The sequence below is a fragment of the Lates calcarifer genome, linkage group LG12, assembly GCF_001640805.2.
Source record: "Lates calcarifer isolate ASB-BC8 linkage group LG12, TLL_Latcal_v3, whole genome shotgun sequence".
NCBI lineage: Eukaryota > Metazoa > Chordata > Actinopteri > Centropomidae > Lates > Lates calcarifer.
Genome location: NC_066844.1, coordinates 5,749,193 through 5,763,137, shown reverse-complemented (window position 1 = coordinate 5,763,137; position 13,945 = coordinate 5,749,193). Strand labels below are relative to the sequence as shown.

General features: G+C 31.5%; 2 long non-coding RNA genes across 3 annotated transcripts in view; both read right to left on the bottom strand.

Moving 5' to 3' along the window:
• The window catches only part of LOC108885179 (uncharacterized), an 18,884-nt gene extending 5,205 nt beyond the window's left edge, over positions 1–13,679 (bottom strand). Inside the window, exons 1-3 of the long non-coding RNA XR_007814287.1 lie at positions 13,129–13,679; positions 10,366–10,429; positions 8,673–8,725 (exon numbers count right to left, since the gene is read on the bottom strand). This is a non-coding gene — a long non-coding RNA (uncharacterized LOC108885179). The remainder of the gene's footprint in view (positions 1–8,672; positions 8,726–10,365; positions 10,430–13,128) is intronic.
• LOC127143096 (uncharacterized) lies at positions 1,237–8,666 on the bottom strand. Of its 2 annotated transcripts, none has more exons than XR_007814286.1 (4): positions 6,670–8,666; positions 5,277–5,658; positions 2,605–2,711; positions 1,237–1,360 (listed from the first exon to the last, which is right to left on the bottom strand). It is a non-coding gene; the product is annotated as an uncharacterized LOC127143096 (long non-coding RNA). The 2 variants fall into 2 exon arrangements; XR_007814285.1 differs by lacking the exon at positions 1,237–1,360 and adding an exon at positions 2,464–2,528.
• Positions 13,680–13,945: the final 266 nt, after the last annotated feature.

Below are 13,945 nucleotides of genomic sequence, written 5' to 3'. Positions count from 1 at the left end.
TTTTTTTGCCTTACTATACTATGACTTTTTTTTGACCATTTTTTTCATGCCTTATTATACTATGACTTTTTTAAAATGGTTTTGAAGCCTTACTATACTATGACTTTTTTTGACCATTTTTCATCCTTTACTATACTATGACTTTTTGATGGTTTTGCCTTACTATACTATACTATGACTTTTTTGACCATTTTTCATGCCTTACTATACTATGACTTTTTTTGACCATTTCTCATGCCTACTATACTATGACTATTTTTGACCATTTCTCATGCGTTACTATACTATGACTTTTTTGACCATTTTTCATTCCTTACTATACTACGACTTTTTTTTTACCATTTTTCATGCCTTACTATACTATGACTTTTTTTGACCATTATTCATTCCTTACTATACTATGACTTTTTTTTTTTTACCATTTTTCATGCCTTATTATACTATGACTTTTTAAATGGTTTTGGAAGCCTTACTATACTACGACTTTTTTGACCATTTTGAAGACTTACTATACTATGACTTTTTTTGATGATTTTTTGAAGCCTTACTATACTATGACTTTTTTTTGACCATTTTTCATTCCTTACTATACTATGACTTTTTTTGACCATTTTTCATGCCTTACTATACTATAACTTTTTGTCAGTTTGGAAGCCTTAGTATACTATGACTTTTAGACCATTTTGATGCCTTACTATACTATGACTTTTTTCACCATTTTTGAAGCTTTACAATACTATGACATTTTTTGTCAGTTTTGGAAGCCTTACTATACTATGACATTTTTAGATCATTTTTGAAGCTTTACTATACTATGACTTTTTGACCATTTTTCATGCCTTACTATACTATGACATTTTTAGACCATTTGGGAAGCCTTATTATACTATGACTTTTTAAATTTTGGAAGCCTTACTATACTATGACTTTTTGATGGTTTTTGGAAGCCTTACTATACTATGACTTTTTTGACCATTTTTCATGCTTACTATGACTTTTTTGACCATTTCATGCCTTACTATACTATGACTTTTTTTGACCATTTCTCATGCCTTACTATACTATGACTTTTTTTGACCATTTTTCATTACTATACTATGACTTTTTTTTTGGATTTTTCCTTACTATACTATGACTTTTTTTTGACCATTTTTCATTCCTTACTATACTATGACTTTTTTTGACCATTTTTCATTCCTTATGTACTATGACTTTTTTGACCATTCTTCATGCCTTACTATACTATGGCTTTTTTTGTTGATTTTTGAAGCCTTACTATACTATGACTTTTTTAATGGTTTTGGAAGCCTTACTATACTATGACTTTTTTGACCATTTCTCATGCCTTACTTTACTATGACTTTTTTGATGGTTTTGGACACCTTACTATACTATGACATTTTTTGACCGTTTTTTGATGCCTTACTATACTATGACTTTTTTGATGGTTTTGGAAGCCTTACTATACTATGACTTTTTTTGACCATTTTTCATTCCTTACTATACTATGACTTCTTTAAATGGTTTTGAAGCCTTACTATACTATGACTTTTTTTGACCATTTTTGAAGACTTACTATACTATGACTTTTTTGATGATTTTTGAAGCCTTACTATACTATGACTTTTTTTGACCATTTTTCATTCCTTACTATACTATGACTTTTTTGACCATTTTTCATGCCTTACTATACTATAACATTTTTTGATGGTTTTGGAAGCCTTACTATACTATGACTTTTTTGACCATTTTTTCATGCCTTAATATACTATGACTTTTTTAGACCATTTTTCATTCCTTACTATACTATGACTTTTTAAAATGGTTTTGGAAGCCTTGTTATACTATGACATTTTTAGACCATTTGGGAAGCTTTACTATACTATGACTTTTTTTTGTCAGTTTTACTGCCTTACTATACTATGACTTTTTGACAGTTTTGAAGCCTTTCTATACTATGACATTTTTTGACCATTTATCATGCCTTACTTTACTATGACTTTTTTTTAATGGTTTTGGAAGCCTTACCATACTATGACTTTTTTTGACCATTTGTCATGCCTTACTGTACTGTGACATTTTTTGACCATTTTTCATTCCTTACTATACTATGACTTTTTTTGACCATTTTTCATGCCTTACTATACTATGACTTTTTTGAATGGTTTTGGAAGCCTTACTATACTATGACTTTTTTTGACCATTTTTAATTCCTTACTATACTATGACTTTTTTTGACCATTTTCATGCCTTACTATACTATGACTTTTTTGATGGTTTTGGAAGCCTTACTATACTATGACTTTTTTGACCATTTTTCATGCCTTACTATACTATGACTTTTTTGACCATTTCTCATGCCTTACTATACTATGACATTTTTTGACCATTTTTCATGCCTTACTATACTATGACTTTTTTTGATGATTTTTGAAGCTTTACTATACTGTGACTTTTTTTGACCATTTTTCATTCCTTACTATACTATGACTTTTTTTGATGATTTTTGAAGCCTTACTATACTATGACTTTTTTTGACCATTTTCATTCCTTACTATACTATGACTTTTTTTGACCATTTTTCATGCCTTACTATACTATGACCTTTTTTGATGGTTTTGGAAGCCTTACTATACTATGACTTTTTTGACCATTTCTCATGCCTTACTATACTATGACTTTTTTTGACCATTTCTCATGCCTTACTATAACTATGACTTTTTTTGACCATTTCTCATGCCTTACTATACTATGACTTTTTTTGATGATTTTTGAAGCTTTACTATACTATGACTTTTTTGGACCATTTTTCATTCCTTACTATACTATGACTTTTTTTGATGATTTTTGAAGCCTTACTATACTATGACTTTTTAAATGGTTTTTGGAAGCCTTACTATACTATGACTTTTTTGATCATTTCTCATGCCTTACCTTTACTATGACTTTTTTGATGGTTTTTGGACACCTTACTATACTATGACATTTTTTGAGACCGTTTTTGACGCCTTACTATACCTATGACTTTTTTAATGGTTTTGGAAGCTTTACTATACTATGAACTTTTTTTTGACCATTTTTCATGCCTTACTATACTATGACTTTTTTTTGACCATTTTTCATTCCTTACTATACTATGACTTTTTTTGACTATTTTTCATGCCTTATTAATACTATGACTTTTTAAAATGGTTTTGGAAGCCTTACTATACTATGACTTTTTTGACCATTTTTGAAGACTTACTATACTATGACTTTTTTTGATGATTTTTGAAGCCTTACTATACTATGACTTTTTTTTGACCATTTTTCATTCCTTACTATACTATGACTTTTTTGACCATTTTTCATTCCTTACTATACTATAACATTTTTTGTCAGTTTTGGAAGCCTTAGTATACTATGACTTTTAGACCATTTTGATGCCTTACTATACTATGACTTTTTTCACCATTTTTGAAGCTTTACAATACTATGACATTTTTTGTCAGTTTTGGAAGCCTTACTATACTATGACATTTTTAGATCATTTTTGAAGCCTTACTATACTATGACTTTTTTTGACCATTTTTCATTCCTTACTATACTATGACTTTTTTTGACCATTTTTCATGCCTTACTATACTATGACTTTTTTGATGGTTTTGGAAGCCTTACTATACTATGACTTTTTTTGACCATTTTTAATTCCTTACTATACTATGACTTTTTTTGACCATTTTTCATGCCTTACTATACTATGACTTTTTTGATGGTTTTTGGAAGCCTTACTATACTATGACTTTTTTTGACCATTTCTCATGCCTTACTATACTATGACTTTTTTGATGGTTTTGGAAGCCTTACTATACTATGACTTTTTTGACCATTTTTCATGCCTTACTATACTATGACATTTTTTCATGATTTTTGAAGCTTTACTATACTGTGACTTTTTTTGACCATTTTTCATTCCTTACTATACTATGACTTTTTTTGACCATTTTTCATGCCTTACTATACTATGACTTTTTTGACCATTTTTCATGCCTTACTATACTATGACTTTTTTTGACCATTTTTCATGCCTTACTATTTCTCATGCCTTACTATACTATGACTTTTTTTGACCATTTCTCATGCCTTACTATACTATGACTTTTTTTGATGATTTTTGAAGCTTTACTATACTATGACTTTTTTTTGACCATTTTTCATTCCTTACTATACTATGACTTTTTTTGATGATTTTTGAAGCTTTACTATACTATGACTTTTTTTGACCATTTTTCATTCCTTACTATACTATGACTTTTTTTGATGATTTTTGAAGCCTTATTATACTATGACTTTTTAAATGGTTTTGGAAGCCTTACTATACTATGACTTTTTTTGACCATTTCTTATGCCTTACTTTACTATGACTTTTTTGATGGTTTTGGACACCTTACTATACTATGACATTTTTTGACCCGTTTTTGACGCCTTACTATACTATGACTTTTTTAATGGTTTTGGAAGCTTTACTATACTATGACTTTTTTTTGACCATTTTTCATGCCTTACTATACTATGACTTTTTTTGACCATTTTTCATTCCTTACTATACTATGACTTTTTTTTTTTACCATTTTTCATGCCTTATTATACTATGACTTTTTTAAAATGGTTTTGGAAGCCTTACTATACTATGACTTTTTTGACCATTTTTGAAGACTTACTATACTATGACTTTTTTTTGATGATTTTTGAAGCCTTACTATACTATGACTTTTTTTTTGACCATTTTTTCATTCCTTACTATACTAAGACTTTTTTTGACCATTTTTCATTCCTTACTATACTATAACATTTTTTGTCCAGTTTTGGAAGCCTTAGTATACTATGACTTTTAGACCATTTTGATGCCTTACTATACTATGACTTTTTTCACCATTTTTGAAGCTTTACAATACTATGACATTTTTTTGTCAGTTTTGGAAGCCCTTACTATACTATGACATTTTTAGATCATTTTTGAAGCTTTTACTATACTATGACTTTTTGAACCATTTTTCATGCCTTACTATACTATGACATTTTTAGACCATTTGGGAAGCCTTATTATACTATGACTTTTTAAAATGGTTTTGGAAGCCTTACTATACTATGACTTTTTTTGATGATTTTTGAAGCCTTACTATACTATGACTTTTTTTGACCATTTTTCATGCCTTACTATACTATGACTTTTTTGATGGTTTTGGAAGCCTTACTATACTATGACTTTTTTGACCATTTTTCATGCCTTACTATACTATGACTTTTTTTGACCATTTCTCATGCCTTACTATACTATGACTTTTTTTTGACCATTTCTCATGCCTTACTATACTATGACTTTTTTTGATGATTTTTGAAGCTTTACTATACTATGACTTTTTTTGACCATTTTTCATTCCTTACTATACTATGACTTTTTTTGATGATTTTTGAAGCCTTACTATACTATGACTTTTTAAATGGTTTTGGAAGCCTTACTATACTATGACTTTTTTGATCATTTCTCATGCCTTACTTTACTATGACTTTTTTGATGGTTTTGGACACCTTACTATACTATGACATTTTTTGACCGTTTTTGACGCCTTACTATACTATGACTTTTTTAATGGTTTTGGAAGCTTTACTATACTATGACTTTTTTTTGACCATTTTTCATGCCTTACTATACTATGACTTTTTTTGACCATTTTTCATTCCTTACTATACTATGACTTTTTTTGACTATTTTTCATGCCTTATTATACTATGACTTTTTAAAATGGTTTGGAAGCCTTACTATACTATGACTTTTTTGACCATTTTTGAAGACTTACTATACTATGACTTTTTTTGATGATTTTTGAAGCCTTACTATACTATGACTTTTTTTTGACCATTTTTCATTCCTTACTATACTATGACTTTTTTTGACCATTTTTCATTCCTTACTATACTATAACATTTTTTGTCAGTTTTGGAAGCCTTAGTATACTATGACTTTTAGACCATTTTGATGCCTTACTATACTATGACTTTTTTCACCATTTTTGAAGCTTTACAATACTATGACATTTTTTGTCAGTTTTGGAAGCCTTACTATACTATGACATTTTTAGATCATTTTTGAAGCCTTACTATACTATGACTTTTTTTGACCATTTTTCATTCCTTACTATACTATGACTTTTTTTTGACCATTTTTCATGCCTTCCTATACTATGACTTTTTTTGTCAGTTTTACTGCCTTACTATACTATGACATTTTTTGTCAGTTTTGGAAGCCTTACTATGACTTTTTGACCATTTTTCATGCCTTACTATACTATGACTTTTTTGATGATTTTTGAAGCCTTACTATAATATGACTTTTTTAATGGTTTTGGAAGCCTTACTATACTATGACTTTTTTGACCATTTCTCATGCCTTACTTTACTATGACATTTTTGATGGTTTTGGACACCTTACTATACTATGACATTTTTTGACCGTTTTTGACGCCTTACTATACTATGACTTTTTTGATGGTTTTGGAAACCTTACTATACTATGACTTTTTTAGACCATTTTTCATTCCTTACTATACTATGACTTTTTAAAATGGTTTTGGAAGCCTTGTTATACTATGACATTTTTAGACCATTTGGGAAGCTTTACTATACTATGACTTTTTTTGTCAGTTTTACTGCCTTACTATACTATGACTTTTTGACAGTTTTGGAAGCCTTACTATACTATGACATTTTTGACCATTTATCATGCCTTACTTTACTATGACTTTTTTTTAATGGTTTTGGAAGCCTTACCATACTATGACTTTTTTTGACCATTTCTCATGCCTTACTGTACTATGACATTTTTTGACCACTTTTCATGCCTTACTATACTATGACTTTTTTTGACCTTTTTTGAAGCCTTACTATACTATGACTTTTTTTGATGATTTTTGAAGTCTTACTATACTATGACTTTTTTTGACCATTTTTCATTCCTTAATGTACTATGACTTTTTTTGACCATTCTTCATGCCTTACTATACTATGGCTTTTTTGGTTGATTTTTGAAGCCTTACTATACTATGACTTTTTTAATGGTTTTGGAAGCCTTACTATACTATGACTTTTTTGACCATTTCTCATGCCTTACTTTACTATGACTTTTTTGATGGTTTTGGACACCTTACTATACTATGACATTTTTTGACCGTTTTTGACGCCTTACTATACTATGACTTTTTTGATGGTTTTGGAAGCCTTACTATACTATGACTTTTTTTGACCATTTTTCATGCCTTACTATACTATGACTTTTTTTGACCATTTTTCATTCCTTACTATACTATGACTTTTTTTGACTATTTTTCATGCCTTATTATACTATGACTTTTTAAAATGGTTTTGGAAGCCTTATTATACTATGACTTTTTTGACCATTTTTGAAGACTTACTATACTATGACTTTTTTTGATGATTTTTGAAGCCTTACTATACTATGACTTTTTTTTTGACCATTTTTCATTCCTTACTATACTATGACTTTTTTTGACCATTTTTCATTCCTTACTATACTATAACATTTTTTGTCAGTTTTGGAAGCCTTAGTATACTATGACTTTTAGACCATTTTGATGCCTTACTATACTATGACTTTTTTCACCATTTTTGAAGCTTTACAATACTATGACATTTTTTGTCAGTTTTGGAAGCCTTACTATACTATGACATTTTTAGATCATTTTTGAAGCTTTACTATACTATGACTTTTTGACCATTTTTCATGCCTTACTATGCTATGACATTTTTAGACCATTTGGGAAGCCTTATTATACTATGACATTATTAGACCATTTGGGAAGCTTTACTATACTATGACTTTTTTGACCATTTTTCATGCCTTACTATACTATGACATTTTTTGACAGTTTTGGAAGCCTTCCTATACTATGACATTTTTTCACCATTTTTGAAGCCTTAGTATACTATGACTTTTTAGACCATTTTTGAAGCCTTACTATGCTATGAGTTTTTTTTCACCACTTTTGACACCTTAATGTCATTTTTTTTAACAGTTTTGGAAGCCTTACTACACTATGACATTTTTTGTCCGTTTTACTGCCTTACTATACTATGACATTTTTAGACCATTTTTGAAGCTTTACTATACTATGACTTTTTGACTATTTTTCATGCCTTAATACCCTATGACATTTTTCGATGTTTTTTAAAGCTTAATTATACTATGACATTGTTTGACAAAAGCCTTACTATACTATGAGATTTTTTTGGACCATTTTTCAAACCTTACTATATTATGACAATTTTTTTGACAGTTTTGGAAGCCTTACTATACTATGACATTTTTAAACCATTTTTCATGCCTTACTATACTGTAACCTTTTCAGAGCATTTTTCATGCCTTACTATACTATGACATCTTTTGACATTGTTATGCCTTTCTACACTTTCTAAATTTAAAATTTTTTAATGCCTATTTTGACATTTTTTCCAAACGTTTTTACACTGTGCTATATTATGACTATACTGTATATTAATTTTTTTTTTTCTGTTACAGTCCTGTTCTACAGCCTTAACATAAGTGAGAACAGGTCTTAAACTGTCAACTGCAGCTGAAATAATGTCAGAGGCAAACTGAAAAATAAACTAACACTGACCTTCTGAAAATGTCTTCATGTCTGTCTCTTCTTTACAAGCTGAAGTTTGAGTCCTGTAATAAAAAGAAACAACATCAGCAACTTTTAAACCATCAAAAAGTCACCACTGAGAGCCACAGCATTTTTGAAGCCTTACTATACTATGACTTTTTGAGCATTTTTCATGCCTTACTATACTATGATATTTTTTCTCCATTTTTGAAGCCTTACTATACTATGACTTTTTTGGCCATTTTGGAAGCCTTACTATACAATGACAATTTTTTTTGACAGTTTTGGAAGCCTTACTATACTATGACATTCTTAGACAATTTTTGATACCTTACTATACTATAACCTTTTTGACCATTTTTCATGCCTTACTATGACATCTTTTGATATTGTTATGCCTTTCTATACTTTTTAAATTTTAAAATTTTTTTAACACCACCATCCAAGCTGATGTTACTAGATCAGAGTGTATATATTACACCGTATTGTAAATGAGAGAATAACACAAAGCATTGCCGTCAAACTTCTGTCATCATATTTGATGTGTGGAACAAAATCATCAAATTGTTCAGCATGTTTAATCTTTAGGTTTTAAACAAAACTGACTTTTCCATAAGGAATATTGACATTTCTCTGCTTTCACAAGTACAGTTTTAAAACAATTGCAATTTAATATACACATTCTCATATTAAGCAGAAATACTTGAATCATTAAGAGTGACATGAAATCATTGTTTATTTAGTTGAACAATATGGCTAAGGTAGACTGAATCTTAAGACTAGGTAAGTTTTATTAAGATCAGTACGACGATCTTTTTTATGTAAAAAGAAAAAAGAGCCAGATTACATTGTAGAAATTGATTAAAGTTGAAGTCTGATGAGTTACAGTCCTGATCTGCAGCTTTGACTTAGTGAAATATGTTCCAGACAACAGGTTTTAAATAGCAAATTTAGAGATTTGTCTCTAAACACATAATTTATGTCAGCAAATAGTTCCTGAAAACATGTGTAAAGTCTGTAAACTATGTGTTACTGCATTGTGGAGTTAGACTGTTTCACAGTTTTCCATCAGTTTCATTCTCAGGATTTTACAGGTGGGTCTGAAATGGCAGCTCGATGACTGGAACGACCACTCATAACAGCATAACCCCACCCCCAACACTGTAACTATTATAAATAGCAGCATTTACTAGCTAGTTATGTCGTCGTCCAGCAAATGCATCTTCCCTGGATGCCAGAGTTTACAGTACAGCCCAGTCATTGCCTTATTTAAATTTTCAAAGGCATCAAGAGGTGACCGTTGTGACCGTTTCACGCCGGTTAGTTTTACAAGGTTTAATCGGAGACAATGGGAATCCACCAGTAATCTGCTGTCACTTTTGAATGAAGCCAAAACAACCGTGCCTCCCCCGGTCCTTCCGACATTGCTCACTGTCTGTCTGTGTGTGTGCATATAATGTGTGTATCCTCTGGTGGCACAAACGTCTGTACAATTCCAAGGCTGCTACTATCTGTTTTACAGGTTGTGGTGCTAGCAGGATGCTAACCATTCAAATTTAGCTGGGTGGGTAATGGCATATTTCTCTGTGGTGTGACTAACTCTGAATGCATTAGTATTACTGCTTTACATTAACTTTAAACTGTGAAACTGCAGCTGAGGTAATGACAGAGGCAGATTGAAAATAAATAAACTAACACTGACCCACTGTAAATGTCTTCATGCCTGCCCTCTTCTCACTGTGATTTCCTGGTGTAAGTTTGAAGTCCTGTGAAGAAAAATCAGAAACAACAAAGAAAAAAAAAAAGCAGTTAACTGTTTGAACCATCAAAATAAAAGCACATAGGGTTTCTGGATATTGAAGTTCAAACTGTCAAGAGATGGAAAAGTAAAAGACACTAAATCCACAAAGAAACCAGTATGTGGAACAATTTGTACTGGACTAATCAGACAGGACTGAAGTAGTTCAAGAATTAATTACATTTAGATTTATACACAAAGATAGAGGAGGCAGTGGTCTGACTGAAGAACTGGCTACACCTTCTTTTTCTCTAAAGTCAATTAAAATTTACACTAAATGTGGTTGGAAAAAATCAAAATTGTTGTTAGTAGTGTGACTGACTGTGCTGAACAGAACCTTCACAGATTTTATGACTCACGATACTAATAAGAAGGAAAAATACAGGGGAAAAAAAAGGGATGGCAACAACACCAGATGAGTTACTGTTAGAGAAGCATGGCCTCTTACAAGGTAAAAGTAACAAAAATGAGTATTAGAAACAAATACTTATAATACTGGTTAATTACTGACAAAACTATGAAAGGATTAATATGACTTTTTCTGACTAAAAACTTGCTTAGCCAAGGAGTTGAGACAACATTACATGGTATTGAAGGAAATAAACTGACAGTTATATTGAGATGACAAAACTTTGGATTGTTAGCTGTTGCTAATATTATATAAACTTGTGATTAATAAAAATGTTGGTACATGAGTAGAATCATGGCATTATAACAATATATTGTGTTTCTAGTGGGCTAAATTAAATTAAAGGCACTGCAGAGTCCAACAAGGTTTCTTGTATGGAAATAAAACCAAAATTAGCTGTAGTCAATTAAACTGGATGAAGAACAGATTATTTAGCCATTCACAATTCCAGATCAGCACAAACACAGGAAGATATGAAAGCGCAAAGCTCTGTCATACTCTGCATTATCTTTGATTGATTAAAGCCATAGATCGGAAAAGTTTTAGTTCTTGTTAATAAGAAAACACTAATACCTTTGTCATACCATTTCATCTTCTCAATAAACATCTGATTGCCAAAAAATGTTAGTCATGTTTTTCATTTGCAAAATATGATTGAATCTAGTGTTACTTTGTAACTTCTTGTTCCAACACTAAAGGAAGTTATGGTTTCTGGAAAAAGTGTCATTTTTGGGAATCACATCATCCCAAATCTCACTATTAAGCAACATTCCTTAAACAAATATGTCATTACAGTTCCTCACCACAAAGTTGTAAAATTCAGCAACAATAAAGCGAAGCTGTACCTGGATCTGGCCCATGCACCATCTATGATCACCTCTGGACTTCACAGATAAGGGGTTGTATTGGACCCATGAATCACACAGGATAAAAAGATTTTAAGAAAGGGGGGATGGTTTTAATCTTAAAGAATAATGTGATAGGATAATAATTTGGCTAGTCTTTTGGGGTTTTACTGATAATAGGTTTAACTGTCAACTCATTTGGCTCAGAACAAGGTAGCTACAATATATAGACGGCAACAAGTTTAGAAGTATACCAAAATCACAGTAGCCTATCCCAATGAAATCATTAAACCATCAGATTTCAAATAAACTTAAAATAATCTTGCATCATAAAGTATTAGTGATCTATAATGTATTAGTATACACTAAATCACACATTCTGTGCTAAATATAATACAATACAATGTAGCCTGGCTTATCCGTACTTAAAATGTAGTTTGAGAAAACCGTTTACTGTTGCTATAGCAACAAGTGACAACTGGCGTTAACATACCTCAACTGGTTTAGCTAAATCATCCTATCAACAACATACCATAAATTTACAGTTTGGAATAGGCCTATTTAAACAAAATCAACAGCCATTTCCGACTATCAAAGCCCTTACAACCTTAGGTAAAGTGTTGACACAAGTTAGACTATCAAGAAAAATAACGGCTTCTGTCCCTGACAACCCTAACATTAATGACAGTTGTGCTCACAAGTACGCCATTACGTAAGTTACAGTTCCCTCCGCATTTTCCTCAAACAATATGACGGACCACAACACAAACCATGTACAAATCCACCATTAAGGCGGAGAAAATATTGCTACAAGTGAGTGGACCAAATTGCTCCCTGATTAACATACCGCGTGATGTTTTCTTGATTGGATATTCGACATTCATTCCGGGTCTCCTGGAATGTGTATACTATTTGGCATTGGTTTGGAGTCATTGGGTCACAAGGGGGTAAATCTTTCCATGAAATTGTTCGTGTAAAACAGAGGACGCACTAAACTTTAACAACACGACGTGTGTCTAACTTGTCCAGTACAGTAATTTGGAATTTGGAATTGGTTTTGAATCACATGACATTAAAACAATGGAGAAAACTGCAATCATCTTGCACTGAAATAGACCAATATTGGATGAGGATGAAAGCGCCCCTGGTTGCATCCACAAGTAGGCCTACGCCATAACATAAAACATAAAACAAACAATGTACACATGAGAAAACATAACTACAAGTGAGTGGACAAAGTTGCACCCTGCAAAACAACTTGTCATTAACCAGCGTTAGCTATATCCTTGCTACTTGTTAAGCTGCAGGGGTAAGAGCTCTAACACAGCAAAGAATAAACAATAACTTAAACGTTACAAAGCAGAGAAAGCAAACTGTTTTCTACATAAAAAATACCCACACGAGTTAGCTTACCATTGAAAGCGGTCACCGCACACACGAGCATTAGGCCTATCACACTCCCGCAGGTGAAAGTTGGAAGCCATTTTTGATGTCCTTCTTCGGCCAATTTCCGGCATTTTTCCTCCATTATATTAAAATTTTCGGTGTTCGATAAAAGCCTCTCGTGATTTCTCGGTTTTCCATCGACTGCAGTGACAGTAAACGGACATTTTGAGAAGTACAATGATCTTTCCACACGATGAGTCTCGTACGGGCTGCTCTCCAACTATGTTTCGCTGACGTCAGACGCCAACAAATGATTGACCTTGGTTCTGAACAATCACAAACAAGATGTGCTGTCCCACCCTTTCCGTAATCGAAAATATTGTAGGACCACCTTAAAATAAAATCGATGCTCCCTTATAAAAGAGCCCTAAATAGTGAATAGTATGGATATTTATATGCAATATTAATATTTATATGTAATATTATGTGAAGCACTGATACTGATAATGAATACTGATACTGAAACTTGCCTTTCCTCACAAACTTTAAGACAAATGAAAATTTAGGGTATATGCTCTTTCAGTTCCTGTGTCAGCAATTGATGAAACATGCATTTACTGAATATAGTACTTCATGTGACTGACTAGGACAGCTGGAGAGAGAAGAAGAATGAAAAAAGGTATTAAGAAACTATATATAAATCAAAGAGAGGACACCTTATTTTGGTGATATTCTATAAATAAATATAGGCTTCCATATGGCCTACTTAGAGTTTGAGGATGGATTGGGTGAGGCGGCAACAGTGCTGGAAAGTAAATGGAACAAAAGAAGATTGGAGACAGGT